General features: G+C 40.6%; 1 long non-coding RNA gene across 1 annotated transcript in view; it reads right to left on the reverse strand.

The window, feature by feature from the left end:
- Nucleotides 1-5,023: 5,023 nt before the first annotated feature.
- Nucleotides 5,024-19,400, reverse strand: part of LOC134331813 (uncharacterized) — a 36,560-nt gene continuing 22,183 nt past the window's right edge. The window contains exons 4-6 of the long non-coding RNA XR_010015179.1: nucleotides 9,966-10,030; nucleotides 5,291-5,377; nucleotides 5,024-5,210 (exon numbers count right to left, since the gene is read on the reverse strand). This is a non-coding gene — a long non-coding RNA (uncharacterized LOC134331813). The remainder of the gene's footprint in view (nucleotides 5,211-5,290; nucleotides 5,378-9,965; nucleotides 10,031-19,400) is intronic.

Here is a 19,400-nt window from a genome sequence, read left to right on the forward strand (position 1 = left end):
AAGCAAAGCAGTCCAGAACCGGGGCTGAATGTCTCTATGGCCAAAGAGCTCTACTTTTGTCTCATCTGACCAAAGGACATGCTTCCAGTATGCATAATCTTTCTCCAGGTTGTCCTTAGCGTACTTCAGTCTGGCTTGAAGGTGTCTTTTCTGCAGGAGTGGAGTTTTTCTTGGTCTGCAACCTCACAATTCATTCCTGTGCAGGGCTCTAGTGATTGTCTTTTTTGAGACAATAATTCCTGACTTGGCCAAGTCATTCACTAGTGTCTTGGCAGTTGTTCTGGGGTCTTTAGACACATCTCTCACTAGTTTCCTTTCCAGGGTCTTTGATATCTTGCGCTTCCTACCTCTGCCAGGCTTGTTCTGTATTGTGTGGCTCTCTTTGAATTTTTTAATAATACTTCTCACTCCAGTTCTTGACACTTGGAAACGCTGTGATAACTTTGTATATCCTTCTCCTGCTTTGTAAGCATCAATGATTCTTTTTCTCAAGTCTAAACTGATTTCTTTAGTTTTTGGCATGATGCTTTCTCAAGTGACAGCTCAAATGCTTACTGAAGCTTTTATACTGTGTGTAAATTGGGAGATAACCCTCAGCTGTGACTTGATTTAATGAGCTTTCATCATTACAAAGTTAAAGCACACCATTGCACAACAGTGGTTTGTGCTATGGCTCAATAAAAAGTCAGTTCTTAAGGGGGCTAATAAAATTTTTGTTTCTTTTGAAATAGTTCTGTTATAGTAAGCAAATAAAAATAATGTATGCTTTCTAAAGAAACCTAGTATGTTTAGAAATGCTATATTGAAAAATCCTTGCTCTGTTATAAAAGGACTTTGGGAAATTTTGAAATAACTTTAAATTTCATAGGGGGGCTAATAATTTTGTCCTCAAGTGTACATGCTAACTGTGTGGTCTTAGACACTGACGGTCCAAAACATTAGAACCATCTTCCAAAAATGTGCATGTCAGGCAGGGATATAAAAAATGTTGGGCGGATAGTGATTACTCGTAGTCCACGTGTTAAATGCAGCAGATATGGGTAGCAAAAACACTTACATTTAGTGAAGACAAATATTCAGATTCAATTATAAAACAGTTCTACATCTGTCTAAGATATATTAACTCTCTTGAACATTTATTTAACTGTCAAAAGTACAAATAATTACTTTTAATGACGGTCACTTGTCTGCATTTTATCCCCCAAAGCTCAGTCTTTGCAAGCAAATATTGGTCTTGATTCAACACTTTGTGCCAAACTAATTTGTCAATCAGCTGAAAAGAACATTTTTTGGAGCCCCGAGTTCTGTAGAAGCTCGGCTCTGCTACTGGTTGGCTGGGTGCTTTCTAGCACATCATTTCTCTGGACTCTCAGATCTCAGATGGACTAAAAGATGGTGTAAACATGTGATGTGGCATACAACATATAGAGGTAGACAGACAGACATAGATAGACAGACAGATGGATAGATAGATAGACAGACAGACAGACAGACAGACAGACGGATAGACAGATAGATAGACAGACAGACGGACGGACAGACAGACAGACGGACGGACGGACGGACAGACAGACAGACAGACAGACAGACAGACAGACAGACAGACAGACAGACAGACAGACAGACAGACAGACAGATAGACAGATAGATAGATAGATAGATAGATAGATAGATAGATAGAAATAAAGAAAAACAGACAGACAACTTGGCAGTGGTGGGGCTTGAACCAGTAACCTTCTGACTACTAGTGCAGTACCTTAACCACTAAGCTACTGTTTGCCTAGTGGTTGCCTAGTGGTTGCCTAGTGGTTAAGTGGTAGTTACCTTGCTAATATTTGTTGGGAATCTTTTTTGAATCCTCTTGTAGTTGGCAGTAAATTTTAGAATGAGTTTTACATTTGGAAGTTATAAACATTACATTGACTGGATTCTGGCAGCTACATGGTGAGAGACTAACTTTTAAAGCTGCAATTACTCTCTGAATTGTCTTCTAATGTTTTAGAATTAGAGTTATAAGTTATGTCATTTAAGACGTCTATAATTTATTAATATGATTTATTAATGTAACGTAGTGTAATGGCAGGGGTTTTAGGATTATTTTATAGGATCCAGAGTTGCGACTAGGCAAATCATTGCTTGGAAGCAGCTGAAAGCAAATCAGAGAATTTTCTGCTTGCTATAAACACAAGCTGAACATTACCAAGCTCCTGCCTATTACTGAAAGCCATTATATCTAATCTGAATATAATAAGCTGTGCAGTAAAGTTAAATCTAATGCCCATTCAGGGATCTGGGGATGAACACTAGCAAGTCTAACACAGTACAGTGTTGTTAGAGAGGGCCGTGTGATGCTATGAGGTTACTCTCTTAATAAGCACTCTTGTTAATTATGCTAATAGGGTAGAGGAGCACTCTGCTGGGATAATGATAGGGTAATATTTAGCTGCACCATTTAATAGACATGGAGCAAAGTGATTGGAAGACCCAGCCAATTAGCTGAGCTCTTCCCTCTTGTTTCCCTCTGTGAGCCTCTCTCTCAGCTTCCAACAAAAAAGGAAAGTCAGAGGTCTGGTATTTGTACATTTCCAGACCAACCCTTGTGTAGAGGAAAAAATTTAGTTTGGAGTTGATCTGTCCTGTCAGCATGATTTGCCATGCAATAAAAGAACTTGGATTTGGATATTCTGTCATAAATTTAACCCGAGGTATGCGACTGCTATGCTTTATGAAGGGATCGTTTTGACCCTGGACAATACCACTTACTGTTAAGGACTCGATTTCAACTCGGCATCCTCGATCTGCTTCAGCCTATTGATTAATTACTGCATAGTGGAAACATCTAGAAGCAACAACACTTCAGCTTCACATATAAGTGCACTCTTTTTTTATTTACACTGTATGGTCAAAAGTATTTGGACACCGTAAGCTTGTTGGACATCCCATTTCAAATACAAATGGTATTAAAATACAAAAACCTCTATGTGTATGTTTTCTAGACTTTGAACTGTGTGTGTGTGTGTGGGGGGGGGGGGGGGGTAAGGGCTAAGCTTTACTTCCTCTCCTTGTAGACCTTACTTTATGCACAGGGGGACAGTCATGCTGGAATAGGAAAGGGCCTTCCCTACAGAAGAGAAGCCCCGGGCGCCCAGGTGGCACAGCGGGATATTCCATTAGCACACCAGCGCAGAGATTCTGAACTCCTTGGTTCGAAACTCAGCGTGAGTGCCATCTAGTGGGCATAATTAACAGTGCCTGCAGCTGCAGGGAGGGATGACCGGATGAATATGTGGGCGGGGTCTTCAAACGCTGTGTAAGGACCCTGATTGGCGGATAGAAGCACCTGTGCAGAATACATGGGTGGAAAAGGGTTCCGGTAAGTGCTGCGCACGGGTCGGAGGAGGCGTGAGCAGCAATATACCCACCTCGACTGCAAAAAATCGGGGATTCCCAGCAGTGGAAGACAAATTGACTACACTAAATTGGGAGAAAATAGGAGAAAATGCATAAAAAATACACAGTATACAGTCTAAGCAATCGAGGTTTAAGAGCCTTGCTCAATGACCCAACAGTGGCAGCCTGGTAGTGATGGGGCTTGAACTAGCAACCGTCTGATTACCAGTCCAGTACCTTAACTGCCCCATATAATCCTCATATAATCATATAATCCTACATACTTTCATATTAATATGATGTTCTTGGGTAGGTGTGGGCAATTCTTCTTTATTCAAACATGCCGATATGCATCTTTGTGTTTCAGGGGTGTTTTGAATGGACTGTAGGAAGAGGAACGATGGCAGTGCAGTTTTATGGTTTATCTTTATTGAGTAACTGTTGTTCCTAATGTTTTCATTTCATCCCACAACTTTCAAATAATTCCTGTTACTATTCACTGGATGTGTTAAGGGAAGTTGAAGCCTAGTGGTTAAGGTACTGGACTAGTAATCATAAGGTTGGTGATTTAAGCCTCACCACTGCCAGGTTACCACTGTTGGGCCCCTAAGCAAGGCCCTTAACCCTCAATCGCTTAGACAGTATACTTATACTGTCACAGTCACTTTGGTTGAAAGCGTCGCCTAAATGCCGGAAATGTAAATGGATTATTTATTAAATAACAGACTCAAAGCAGCTCAGGTGGCGAAGCGGTAAAACACGCTAGCACACCAGAGCTGGGACTTCGAATACATCGTATCAAATCTCAGCTCTGCCATCCGGCTGGGCTGGGCAGCTATATGAACAATGTTTGGCTGTTGTTCATACAGGGTTAGGGAGCCAGAGCCAGAGGGGGACCTCAAAACTGATGCAATTACAACCTCTGCACAGAGTTGAGGAATAGTTGAGGCTCTCCATGCACAGGGCTGATTTGCATATGAACTCGGCTGGTGCAGGTAAAAAGATGCAGTTGGCTACTGCTTACATATCGAAGGGGACTTGTGTCAGTTTGCTCTTCTCAATCAGAGGCAGGGGTCAGCACCAGTAGAGGGGAAGCGTAATGCAATTGGGTAAAAATTGGACGCGCTAAAAATTGGGAGAAAAAGAGAGAAAATGCAAAAGAAAAAGTAATAATATTTAAAACATTTATTCAATAGTTATTGAAAAGTTTATCGTGTTGAATGTTGGAACATAGTTTATTTTAATTAGTGACGTACTCATTATTAGATCACCTCTGATAATGTCTGTTACTGTTACAAGACAGGTTACAGAATTGTTATAAGTTATCAATCACTTCTATTTCTTCAAAAGCTCATTAAAACTGGTTTATAGGAAAATAATTGACCAAGACTGCAGATGCAAGTTGCTCTCATTGTGATGGTATGTTCAACCGAATCGGTTTGCACTGCCGCATGCTGCGGTTGTAACATATACCCTCCGCTACGCCTGATAATGACTCAGATCAGACAGATACCCACATGAAAAATAAAGAAGTAAACTCATCAGATCGTCCTGATATCTTGCCTTGATCAACGTGGGAGTGCAGAGCAGAGCAGAGCCGAGCAAAAAGTGCCATAATAAATACTCACACAGAATAAGGGTTTAATGTGTTTTAAAAAAAAACTTAATGGACTTTACCAAGAGAAAAACAATACAAAGAAAAAATGCTCTAAGGGAACTGACATCAGTGATTTGGCAGCGTCGGGTGGCTGTGGGTGGGTGTGGCGTTGGACTGAAACTGGACTCGATTGCTCCCAGACACAGATTTAACCACAGACAGCCTGATTGGAAACAGCACAGCACTGGTATGCATAAAAATTATTGATGTTTAACTGAAATAAGAGCGGATTTATATTCATACCTATAGACGGAGGGAAGAGCTGTAAAGGAAACGATGAATAAATGCATGCGTGGAAGCTGGACGCTCTGATCACATGCATGTGTTCTTCTGTGGAACACAAAGAAACAATAATAATTCATTATAACACAGAGCTGGGGAACAGGCCGATTATGTGGGGAAAGATCACAAAAAAACATGTTCTCTATGCACAAACAAGCATCCCCCTCTTTTTTTTTTACCTCAGGGGCCATGCGCCTAATATGGTAATGTTGTGGGAAACGTGTATCATTTCTGGGATCGACATTCTAAAAGGATGGAGCCTCCAAACAATCAGAACTGATTTTTTTTTTTTGAATCACATATGGTTGTGCTTTTTCCATTTTACGAATTTCTGCAGTACCAACCCGAACACCACCACAGTTATTCATTCATCTTCAGTAACTGCTTCATCCTGATTAGGGTCACAGAGAGTCTGGAACATACACTGGGAACACTAGACATGGAATAATACACTCGGTTGCTCATTATCTCTCAGATAATATTAGATGTGAAATTTTTCCTCCTGTATTTTTGCTGCAGTTATAATAAAAGTACTTTAGGCGGGCGTTTAAGTGGCACAGCGGTAAAGTAAGCAAGCCCACTACTGTTAACACCCGGGGTTTGAACAGCGGTTGGGCGTTCTTAATGCCGGTCCTAAGCCCGGATAAAAATAGAAGGGTTGCATCTTTTCTGAGCGCCCTGCATCTACAAGTATGAAAAAATGAATACCAAGTGCAGGATGTTTATCCAAAAAATTCAGGTGGCCAAAATAACAGAAACAAAGTAACAAGAAGAAGAAGAGGTACAGTACAACGAAATGGCTTTTTCGGCATATTCCAGCTCATTTGGAAGTTGGGGTCAGAGTGCAGGGTCAGCCATTGTACAGCAGACAGGGTTAAGTGCATGGCTCAAGGACCCAACAGTGCCTGCATAGCAGAGACTGGATTTGAACCGACAGTCGTCCGACTGACAGCCCGCAATGGAGAAAGTGAACAGAACAGGGTTAGCGCAGAACTGTAAACTGATTGTCACAAAATGACAGGCTGCTCCGGTGTTCTACAACCAGAACCAGCCAGGATGGGCAATGCCTGAGCAGCACCCCAACCCCACCGACTGGCGCAGACCACAGCATGGATTTACAGGGAGTTCCCAGCGTGAGGCCTAAAAACTCCACCACGCCAAGTGAGTTCACAAAAAGGGCTAGGTGGAAGCAAGTGGAGTAAGCCCGGTGTCAGGGTTCCTGAGAATTAGCAGGTTTGCCAAACAGACGGGGTGGCAAGTCTGAAAAAGAGGAACCGTGATATATAGAAAAACTCCCACCTGAAGCGGGAGAAAAATACATAAACAAAATTTTTTTTTTTTTAAAGAGAGAGACTGACACAGCTTTCATTTGTGCCTCCGTGCCCCCTTTGTTGGCTAAAATCGCAATGCAGAAGGACATGACTCTTAACATGTCTCACTGCCAAACTACTGTACATCAGCAGCTGCTACAGTGTATCACAAAAGTGAGTGCACCCCTCACATTTCTGCAGATATTTAAGTATATCTTTTCATGGGACAACACTGACAAAATGACACTTTGACACAATGAAAAGTAGTCTGTGTGCAGCTTATATAACAGTGTAAATTTATTCTTCCCTCAAAATAACTCAATATACAGCCATTAATGTCTAAACCACCGGCAACAAAAGTGAGTACACCCCTTACTGAAAGTTCCTGAAGTGTCAATATTTTGTATGGCCACCATTATTTCCCAGAACTGCCTTAACTCTCCTGGGCATGGAGTTTACCAGAGCTTCACAGGTTGCCACTGGAATGCTTTTCCACTCCTCCATGACGACATCACGGAGCTGGCGGATATTCGAGACTTTGCGCTCCTCCACCTTCCGCTTGAGGATGCCCCAAAGATGTTCTATTGGGTTTAGGTCTGGAGACATGCTTGGCCAGTCCATCACCTTTACCTTCAGCCTCTTCAATAAAGCAGTGGTCGCCTTAGAGGTGTGTTTGGGGTCATTATCATGCTGGAACACTGCCCTGCGACCCAGTTTCCGGAGGGAGGGGATCATGCTCTGCTTCAGTATTTCACAGTACATATTGGAGTTCATGTGTCCCTCAAGGAAATGTAACTCCCCAACACCTGCTGCACTCATGCAGCCCCAGACCATGGCATTCCCACAACCATGCTTGACTGTAGGCATGACACACTTATCTTTGTACTCCTCACCTGATTGCCGCCACACATGCTTGAGACCAACTGAACCAAACAAATTAATCTTGGTCTCATCAGACCATAGGACATGGTTCCAGTAATCCATGTCCTTTGTTGACATGTCTTCAGCAAACTGTTTGCGGGCTTTCTTGTGTAGAGACTTCAGAAGAGGCTTCCTTCTGGGGTGACAGCCATGCAGACCAATTTGATGTAGTGTGCGGCGTATGGTCTGAGCACTGACAGGCTGACCCCCCACCTTTTTAATCTCTGCAGCAATGCTGACAGCACTCCTGCTCCTATCTTTCAAAGACAGCAGTTGGATGTGACGCTGAGCACGTGCACTCAGCTTCTTTGGACGACCAACGCGAGGTCTGTTCTGAGTGGACCCTGCTCTTTTAAAACGCTGGATGATCTTGGCCACTGTGCTGCAGCTCAGTTTCAGGGTGTTGGCAATCTTCTTGTAGCCTTGGCCATCTTCATGTAGCGCAACAATTCGTCTTTTAAGATCCTCAGAGAGTTCTTTGCCATGAGGTGCCATGTTGGAACTTTCAGTGACCGGTATGAGAGAGTGTGAGAGCTGTACTACTAAATTGAACACACCTGCTCCCTATGCACACCTGAGACCTAGTAACACTAACGAGTCACATGACATTTTGGAGGGAAAATGACAAGCAGTGCTCAATTTGGACATTTAGGGGTGTAGTCTCTTAGGGGTGTACTCACTTTTGTTGCCGGTGGTTTAGACATTAATGGCTGTATATTGAGTTATTTTGAGGGAAGAATAATTTTACACTGTTATATAAGCTGCACACAGACTACTTTTCATTGTGTCAAAGTGTCATTTTGTCAGTGTTGTCCCATGAAAAGATATACTTAAATATCTGCAGAAATGTGAGGGGTGTACTCACTTTTGTGATACACTGTATGTTACAAATTAAGCCACGCAATACCACAAAAACGTTAAGTGAATTTCACTTTTTTATACAATTTTTTCACTTAAACTGAATTAAGAAGAATTTAAACATATATTATAAGGGTATTGTGCTTTACGGTCTGCTTTGAAATGAACTAATTTAACTTGTGTAAAGGGTAACAATAATTTAACTCTTACTTGTCAGCAAAATCTAGCCACCTTATTTCCATATCATTTCTATTCACGTATGCAATAAAATAAAGCCAGTATTCTCTACAAAACAGCCTAGTCCTTTGTGGTAAATACCAGCATTTTACTGCTAGACAGCAATTCATGCTAATCATGTTGTTTGTACAAGCAAAAAAAACGTTCTTCCAATCCAGTCCAAAGCTCTGACTAATGTTCTTGGCTTGTAGCATTAATGTTTTATGTATTTTATTGTATGATGAGTTCTGCAATTGCATGACTGTGGGGCCAAAACTAACTAGAACTGCAAAAAAAGACAACCTGGGCATATGATGCAAAATAAAACAGTTTAGAAGTCAGTTGGGACGTCCTTCATCCCTGTTTCACAGGATAAGATTCTAATCTACTGATCAGATCATCATCACAGCCAAATTGGGATTCTAAAACTTCAAATAAATAATCCCATTTAACCCCACCGTGCATAGAGATATGATAGGAACACTATTGATCCCAGTTGTTTGGATGAATTTTAATCAGAACCATTTAGATCAGTGGTTTTTACATTTATTTCCTCAAAGGTCCCCAGTATTCAAGACGATATTTAAGGGCCCCCTACATAGGACATGATATTTTCTCTCTTGTGCCATGGTTAAACGGTTTTGTTTTAATAAAACAGGATTTTGCTAATGAATTATTTAAAAAACACACACACAATTTGACAATTAGTTAAGCTGAACGTTCTGTTTAACATTTGGAACCTGCTAACGTTTAGGATATACATGTACATGTACACATGTCTTTACTGTGCAAGTCCAAATTGTGATCAGGTGCATCCTCTTTGCTTAAATTATCTTTACAATAACTTATAATAACTTAACTGAATTCACCTGTTGCAATTTACATTCATTTGACACAGTCTGGATAAGCAGACATCTGCGTGCCATGCAATGTTGGTGCAACAGCGCTGCTCACCTCTAGGGGCGGGGATACTGGTGAGACTTGAGGAACACATGAATGTAGTCAAATACCAGAACATCACTTTCAACAGGATAATGACCCAAAGCATGCAGCCAAAACAACACTAGAGTGGCTTTGGAGCAAGTCTCGTCCGAACCAACCACATCTCAACTATCCAGAAGTCAAAAGGAAACCAAAGTTAATCTAATAACTTCCCTTAGTAACATAAAACCAGGAGAAGGTACATACATAAAAACTGACACTGATGCCTATTAAAAATAGCATGAACACCCAGTATTAAAATATTTACAACACAAATACTTCACAAATGATTCACACTAACTATCAAACTAACACACTCCAACAACACATAAGTTGCTAGCATATGCTACCTGCCTTTCTCCTTTTCTTCTCCACGGGTAGAGCATCCAGCATTCCATGTTGGCCAGAGCTCCACCTTGAGACAGGAAGGCACAGAAAGACACACACATACGATACACAGTAATAACTCAATAAATATCATCATCCATAACAGTGGGCCAGACTTAAACCCCATTGAACATCTGTAAGGAGACCTGAAGAGACCTGAATAAGCTTGAGAGGATCCACCATGAAGAATGGATTCAACTGGCCAAATTCAGGTGTGCAAAGCTTGTTGAGATACAAAGTACTGAATAAATGATCTGGATATGTTTGTGAGTAAGATATCCATTCATTTATTCATGCATTGTCTTTATCCTCTTCAGGACCTTCTTTCTGTGAGGAGACAGTGTTACCCACCAAGCCACTGTGCCGCCCCAAATAATATGTTATAATGTAATAAAATGGTAGTAAAATCAAGATTGATAGGTGTAATTGTCAATGATATGACTTTAAAATCCATCACAATAATATAAGTATAATGGATGACAGGTTGGTCATGAAAATCATGTTTAAATTCATTCTCTTTTTTTTTAAACAATGTAAGAACCTTCTGATTTGAGTGGCTCCTAAATGCTCATTTTTTTCTGAATCACATTGAATTTAAGAACTATATTTGAATACTAACCAGAAAGACATGCTCTATGTAATCTTCAACATTAATATAATGGAGTTTTGTTGCCCTGAATTGGCCTGAATGCTACTAACAGCTCCATTAACGTTACGTTTGCTGATTTTCCAGTCCAATAGCTTGCCAAAATTTCTCTGGTCATAAAACGCCTGCTTTAGATGGCTTAAATGGTTTTGTCTCGCATCCCAGCTCGCGAAAAAACAGTTTAGCACAATAAAATCCAAGAAATGACAGATATATTAAAACCAAACATCTGCCCAAAAACATTCTAGACTAGAACATGTGGAAATGTAATCCACAAGTGACAGCGAAATGGCACACATGCTCGGGTGCGTTTGGCACATGCATCTTTTAAAAGCCGCCGTCTGCTTTCAGGGAATCTCGGTCCAACAGGTTTATGGTGAAATTGGTGCAGGAGCTGAATTTTGGTTCTGACAAGTGTGTAGAGAGTCTCCTGCTATGGGTGTACTTAGAAACAGCAAAACCTGTAGCATTTAAAATGAACAATTAGAAATAAGCAAAAGTGCACAACATGGCCAAAAACATGGGTATTAATAGAGGTTGGCATCTCCTTCACTGTTCACTCCAATTTTAACTGGGTGTAATGAACGTCATGTTACTACGCCCTCATTGCTTTGCGATGGTTGGCAGATGGGCCAGTTTTATTACAGGTCCTGTCATAACACTGCCTTGTGCCTAATGTTGTCCTGTAGGTGTGTCATCACATACCCAAAGTCACAAAACTTGTAGGCCTTAATGTGGTTTAGAGGTTTATCTTCTGTTCTGGCCCTCTTGTAAACTTGCTCAGTGGTCATGATCTTCCTCCATGAGATTCTTAGCGGTTTTCTGATGTACTTGTGAAGGCCAGGTTAGCTAGTCTTTATAGGGCTCACTTTGTGCTAGTGTTAATTAGGATTTCAATTAAGTGAAATTAATGAGTGCAGCAAAACCATGACAAGCAGCCTTAGATCATTACTAAGGCCCTACCTGATTGACGGCAATAAAACTCGTACCTTGAACTGAGCTGTTTTTTGCGTAATGTGCAATTTGCCATGAAATTTGATTGAACATATTTCATACGTGTAGCATATAATATATAAGGTGCAATATGCAATATGAGGTGGTCCTAGCAATAATACGGCAGTTACATTAGTGTAACAGACTTTTCTGTGGTGTACTGACTGATGATGTTTGATGTACTCTATGTGTTTACATATTGAGTGTATTTTGTTCCTTTTGGAAATTCCATAATCAGTGGAAAAGTGTGCTACTCTACACACGTGATCATCTCTGTGTAGTCTGTGCTGAGCCTCAAAAGAACAAGCCATTAAAGTATTATGCTCCTCACAGTTTGTCTATGTACAGTTTATTTCTTACTTTATAAACCCAGCAAACTCTAAAGACGCTCAGTTACACTAGCAAGGGCTAGACAAAATGTTTAAGATCTCGAAGTCTAAAGCAGCTAAAAACACGACTCGGGTTTGCAAACTCCCAACTGATTCTGTGGACACAAAGGGGTGTATCCATGAAATTAAGCACATTTCCCCGTGAATTTAGTAGGGCCCGAATCATTACTCATCCATCAAATTTAAAGTTCTTTTTGAAAAATAGTTTTAACACCCATTGTGTCATCCTATATGCAGCATATAGGTGTTTGGCCATGAAAACCAAATCACTGAAGCTCAAGTAGTGAGTGTTTGATGCTTTATGTCACTGGTACTCACTAGTACACGAAAAGGTGGCTTTCATTCCAACTAATCAAGACTGTTACGTAATATAATTAATCAGTGGTGTAGGGTTAAGACCAAACTAACTACTTAGTGAAAGCAGATAAAGTCCATGCTAGGTTTGGATGAAAACCCAGAGCCACTGTAAACCTGGCGCTTTGTCAGTCCATTGAGTTAAAAACAGAATATAAGGTCTTTTGAGAATAAAAAGATTAGTGGGCTGTAGGACTCAAACATCATCCTTCAGTGAACTGTTTATAAAATAAGATTGTTTTCTCAGATGGGCTTACTGTCTCAGGAGTCGGGACTATTTATCTTATCTATCTTATAGATCTATAACACATCAGAGCAAAGTCTAGTGTTGACAGGGTTGCTGATTTTCTTGGGTATTATTGATAGAGGAAATTTTGATGGACAGCCACCAGTCTGCTGGTATGCCACATCTGTCATTATCAGCTTCTTCTTTCCATGGCTGTAGCCCATGGGTCTGGATTGTAAGAAATATTAGTTCTTTTTTTACATTCTCCACCAATGGGTTGGGGAAATCTGTGAAGCTAAGGAGGGGAGTTAAAGCAAGTTGAAGTGCTTTTTATCCTGCTTCTCAAAAACATAGGCCAAAGAGTGCTGAAGGGCAGATGCAATGGCAATCCCTTTTAAGTTTAAGGGGAATTTTAAAAAGCACCATTGTGCAGCAGTCTCTTTAGAATTAATCAAGCATTAATTGGCTGGATTTTATTTAGTTTCCAAGGGGAAAGGCTTTGCCATCCTATAAAACTATTCAAAGCCTTGCAGGATTGTAGTGGTTGATAAAGATTCCTGGGGCGTACTCAGCCCTTTTTTAAAAGGGATATTAGGTTGTATCAAGAAGAAAAGGCACCTTCGGTCCTGCCTTACTATAGAAATCCCAAGTGAAACCAATTAGGGTAATTGAAAACAGAAGATGTGTCTAATAGACTCAGAGGAGAATGCAGCAGCAAAGAGTTGTTAGAGGCCGAGCGAGCGCAAGGGAAAAATTGGCAATTATTTACGTCTCACATGCCAACGCAATTATCCATCCTTTTTACACAGGAGGGGGTTCTTGTAAATAAACAATAGGACAGTCAAAAAGCTGGCAGGTGGGGTGTATTAGGTGAAGAATTTGCCCACTGGGAAGAAAAGTCCTCTTGATGGGAGGCACTGGACCATACCTTTTGCATAATACGCCTTTTAGGAAAAAGCAGCAAGTTGTCAAATGCGTCCGCATAGTGGACACGCTAGCCAATGGACCTGTCAGAAAGGTCTCGTGGTGAGCTTTATCCAAACATTTTGCCTCGCATATCAAATCATGCATGGGTGCTCATTGCTCTCTTGTTTCTTGTAAGTCAAACAGTTTTTAAGCCTTTTCCATTTTCTGCCCCTGCCATGTCTCCGGTGGCAGTTTGCAACAATTTGTATTGATCACTTTGCCAGCCTTTGTGTGGTTCTTTTTTTTAACGTTGTGGCTAGAAGACTGCCACACTTACTGATATCAAAATATATCAGGGAGGGGTCTCATAAGTAGATAGCACAGCTGGGGGAAAATAATGGGGGGGGATGTTTTGACATGTGTTTGTGTGTACTTCTGTTTTAGAAGGGGTGGGATGCGCCAGTTGAAATTAGCATTTAAACTACTTGCTCACCAGGCATTAGCTAACCTTGTGTGCTCAGTCAATATGCCCCCCGCTGCCCTTTAAAAACCTCCCTGCTACTTCTGGAAGAGTCGCCATGAAATTGTCCGAAGCTCACTTGAAGAGCTTTTATTTGAAAAAAGTTTATGAACCTCTGGAGTAATGACCTCTCCAAAAAGTCAGGCGTTCCAATTAATGGCCTAACCTTTAAAAAGGCACATAAGTGAAGGCTGAGTTTGCTGTACTCAACAAAGATCTGTGGGCATGACAGTGGCACAGCAGGCAGTGCGGATGCCACATGGAAGAAAAGCCGTTGGGGACCTGGGTTTAATAGTTGCCTCTGATCATTGTCTGTTAGAAGTTTGCCATTTTCTCCCTGTGTCCTCTTGGTTATCATTTGGTTATTTTGGCTTTCTTCCACCTTCCAAAAACTTCCCACCACAACCATAATTAGAATAATTAAGGCATGCTGAGGTTGAATGGCTAAAAACCCACAAACAAATAAGGGGATTGCAAATAAGAAGTGGTCAAAATAACAGAAACAAAGTAAGAAATCTGTTGATGCATCAGGTTAGCCAACAGAGAAACTGGCAAATCTGAGAGGGTGAAACCATGCTAAATAGAAAACCTCCCACCTGGAGCGAATTAACGCTCATGAGGCACAGGTGCCAGTCCTCATTGAGATGGCCAATTAGGACAACCTGACACATCAGTCATCTGCACCTCTGTGTCCCCTCTGCCGGCCAAACGGGCAATGCAGATGGACACGACTTTTAACATAGCTCACTAACGAACTACTTCAGTGACTGGCTATCCTGCAAAAAGCACACCACTTGTGCACATTTGTCAAGACAAACTGCCACTTGGCTGTTCCACACAGCTGACATGTTTAGAGGACTAAGACAAAATAGTTTTAAAAGCCTTTAGGTATTTTGGAGTACAAGCTAAGTCTAAAATTGTGCGGATACTAAAACTTGCCTGTTGCTTTGGTTTTCTTCTTACCATTCAGGAATGCATTACTATGTTTTAAATGCACGGTAGTCATTTAAGTCTAAAAAAAAAGTCTCACAGCTGCACAAGCATGGAATTGAAAACATGGAATTGTCAATTATCAGCTTTTCTGGCATTAAAATACTTTGCAAGTCAGGACTAAGATGTCAGCGCTAACACTCCTGATAGATGGACATTGGTACACGTCATTTCTCCCGCTCAGAAAGCTCTGCCTGGAGTGTAGTAAACTATCAGCTGGTTAGTTTCATTAGAGAGAAGAATGAGACGTAGCATAATGTCCCACAGTCCCAAAAATTGGGGTACTTGGGAAGACAGGACAGGGGGATGTTTACTGGTGCGAAAGGGTCATGTTGCTGCTGCTTTCCATGAAAAAATTTTTCATTTGTGCTTAAAGAAAGAAAGAAAGCACACAAAAAAAGGAACGAGAGTGTTGTCTGATAAATCATCCCTGTGTAAACACTGCCAACTAAATATGTTTTTAAAAAAGATTAGAATTATTCATGAATTTCCGAGGAAAAGGGATCAAATAAAGTGCTTTCTAGATCCTTTTAGTGAGACATAAAGCGCTAGTCCAAACCAGCTCAGGACAGTTTTTAAATAATCAACACAGTGCAGAAACCTAAAAAAAAACTTAAACCAGTGAGGAATAATCTCCTTTCTATGAACATCTGCTTCATGTCTTTAAAAAAGCTCTTGCCGCTCAGGTGGCGCAGCGGTAAAATACGCTAGCACACCAGAGCTGGGATTTCGAATACATCGTATCGAATCTCAGCTCTGCCATCCGGCTGGGCTGGGCGGCTACATAAACAACGTTTGGCTGTTGTTCATACAGGGTTAGGGAGCCGGATAGGGACATCATAACTAATGCAATTACAACCTCTGCTGGCTGGTTGATGGCATCTGCACAGAGACGAGGTATAATGCTGATCAGGGTGTTGCTCTCCATGCACAAGGCTGATCGCATATGAACTCGGCTGGTGCAGGTGAAAAGATGCAGTCGGCTACTGCACGCGTATTGGAGGGGCATGTGTCAGTTCGCTCTCTCAATCAGGGGCGGGGGTTAGCACCAGTAGAGAGGAAGCATAACGCAATTGGGTAAAAATTGGACATGCTAAAAAAAACGGGAGAAAAATGCATAAAAAAAGCTCTTTTCTTTCATGCTAATTCATAATAACAGCTCTCTCTTCCCATAGTTTTTGGTAAAATGTGCTTTGCCTTGTCTATATCTTTTTATGGACAGTTATGATTGTCTGCATGTATACTCACAGCTATGTATAATTCTTTGTGAATTATTGTGACCCCAAGTTTCATGAAAAAGTATAGCTTAGGTATAACAAAGTTTATGTAGCATACTTTAATGCATTAAATACTGTCATCTCAATTAAATACATTTGTACATACATTTACATTTTCAGCATTTAGCAGACGCTTTTATCCAAAGCGACTTACACGATGAGCAATTGAGGGTTAAGGGCCTTGCTCAGGGACCCAACAGTGGCAACTTGGTGGTGGCGGGGCTTGAACCGGCAACCTTCTGTTTACTAGTCCAGTACCTTAACCACTGAGCTATCACTGGATTGAATTGAGCAAACTAGCATCAGATTAATAGCTGCCCTTTTCTTTTACATTTAAGTTACATAATACACAGAATTGAAGACCCAATCCCCTTTTTTTAGTCCGGACTTTTCCCACCAAGCACTGCCAATTGAGCCTGGTAGGGAGCGTCCAGCCGACCGGTAGCAGGGCTGAGATTCGAACTCGGAGAGTTCAGAATCCCAGAGCTGGTGTTCTAGTGAAATATCCTGCTGCGCCAACTGGGTTTTTACCGTATTCTGAAAGTAATTTGATCACTAAAGTCTGTCCTATCACTACACTGTTCGGTCTTCCTTTTATTTTTTGTAGGTTACTATATGTTTTGATTTATTAAAAGAAAATCTTAATTAAAGAAAAGAGGTAAAAATGGTAAGATTTTATCATTGTTTGATTTATAATAATATAATATAATAATAGTTGTATACTCAAATCAATGTTTACATTTTTAGTTAGTCCAATGTACAATCTTTTGTAATTCTAAACAAGTGCATATCCAGTTTAGCTGCATCTTAAACATGTTACCGTTCCTGTTAGCTTCACCATGCCCATTTTACAAAGCGAATGGCAAGTTTCAGTTTCTGCTGTGACCAAGGCATTAATAAGAAATGGAACCTCAGTCAAATGATGTGCACAATTTTCCACCCCACTACACAAATAACATGATTTTGCAGTAGTGTTTTAGCGGAACAGCACTGTTTTATTTATGTGTTACTTCTCCCATTTCTCAGATAGCTTTTGCACTGCTATGTCATGCACCATCTAGCTTATGTCACTGTATTGATTCATGGGAGTTCTTCACCTGTTTGATACAAATGCAGCTGCATTTATGGTTGGACTTTTGCTGTTGTTCTTAGTGTTAGGATTGTTCCAATGGTACTCCTATTAAAACTTAATTTTGAGACATTGTGTTGTAGATTAACCTCTTAGAAATATTGTTGGTGCTGCTGAGCTTGACTTCAGCGCAGTTTAAAGCTAAATTTCTAATGACTTTTCTCAGATGCCAAATTGTGTTTAGAGAGGAGAGGGGGTAAAATGAGAAGAAGATAAAAAATGACGTGAGAATCCTGGTCTGGCCAGCTTATTTCACAAAGGGAAGTTTATTCTAAATAATGAGTTCACTTTAAGATTGAAGAAATGACTAAATACGACAGATGCACTGCTTTACACAACACGTCTGAGCTAAGTGTCTGTGTGAGTGTGTGTGAGTAATTAATGGGCTTGCTAAATACCTAATTAGGTGAGAAATGTTCTAAAGACCCAGGCTGCAATGAGATTTTGAGTGATCATTTCATATCTCTTTGCAGCACCTAATGTCATTGCGAGGCTCATGGTCCTCTCATGAGGCGGTGCTAAATGAACTTAACAGTGACCAAATCAGCTCAAGTTCCTCCTGGCATGATACCATTAAAGCGTCTTTGCTTTTTCTTTAGACATCTATCACTATTGGCGCGTGATTTCTCCATAACCCAACAGATCATCAAAAATCTGCTGTATAAATAAGGTTCATAAGTAATAATTCTACAGTTATTGTTCCTTCTGGATAGAATGTTTTTCTCTTACTTTTCCCTGCAGGCTTTCGCCAGCTGAAAGGAAGTAGTTGAAGCATGGTACCCGCTCAATTTAGACAAGCCAGTCTTGCTTACGCATGTCAATCCACCACACACCCTTCACTCCATGCACTGACAGCTGGTTTGGGTGGAAAGGAGGAAGACTGATAGGTGGTGGTGAAGGATGAAGCCCGGAGAAGTCTCGAAAGACTTAATGAGAGGTATCCATAAATGCAAAACGTTGACTCCAGTTCTACCACAGTGATGAGTGATATTTATGATCACTATAAGTATGGTCATTATGGACTGATTGTGGCTATTCGTTAATACTAAAAAAATCCTGACTGGAAAGCTTAAATATTGCTGCACTTGGGTTGCCAAATAACACGAACATGAATAAAATATATGTCCAGGAGTCCAAGCCAAAAATCTACAAAAGCAAGCAAAATCTAAAAATACGAAATTTCCTATTTCAGTTCAAGGTTGGATTCAGAAGGTGCTCCCCTTGACATTTTGTGTACTCGTGTTGTGTTGTGTGTGTTGTGGATTTGATTTTAAATGGAAATGACTGCCAGTTTACCAATTACGCTACACCTACAAAAGTATTCAGACCCTTTTTCAATACTTTGTAGAAACACCTTGGCAGCAGTTACAGGTAAACATCCTCTTCAATACGTCTCTACAAGCTTTCGACACTTGGATTTGGGCAGTTTATTCAGTTTTTCATACCAGATCCTTTCAAGCTAAATCAGATTAAACAGCGAGTGTATGTGACATTCCATCTTCAGGTCTTTTTACAGATGTTTAATGTGGTTTAAGTCTGGACTTTGGTTAGGCCACTTAATGACATTAAAAGATGTGTCCTTTTTTAGCAGTATAAGTTTGTGTGTGATTCTATTTGATTGCATTATTCCATCTCTCAATTCTTAAATCTCAAGTCTCCCTGTCATTGCTGTTGAGAAGCACCCCTGTATAGCATGATGCTGCCACCACCATGTTTCACCATGTTTAATTGGTATTAGCCAACCAATGAGCAGTGCCTGTTTGTCATCAGACACAATGCATGCTGTTCTAAGAGTTTAATTTTATATTATTAGACAAGAGAATCTTCAAGAGTCCCTTCAATTGTGCTTAGCAAACTTCAGCGTCTTTAGTCTTGCCACTCTGTGAGACGACAGTGCCACTGTACTGTCCGACAGTAAAATAGTAATATAAAATAAATTGGATACATTTTACTTTGTGGTAACCAGTT

This window comes from Trichomycterus rosablanca, chromosome 17 (assembly GCF_030014385.1).
Source record: "Trichomycterus rosablanca isolate fTriRos1 chromosome 17, fTriRos1.hap1, whole genome shotgun sequence".
In the NCBI taxonomy this organism is placed as follows: Eukaryota; Metazoa; Chordata; class Actinopteri; order Siluriformes; family Trichomycteridae; genus Trichomycterus; species Trichomycterus rosablanca.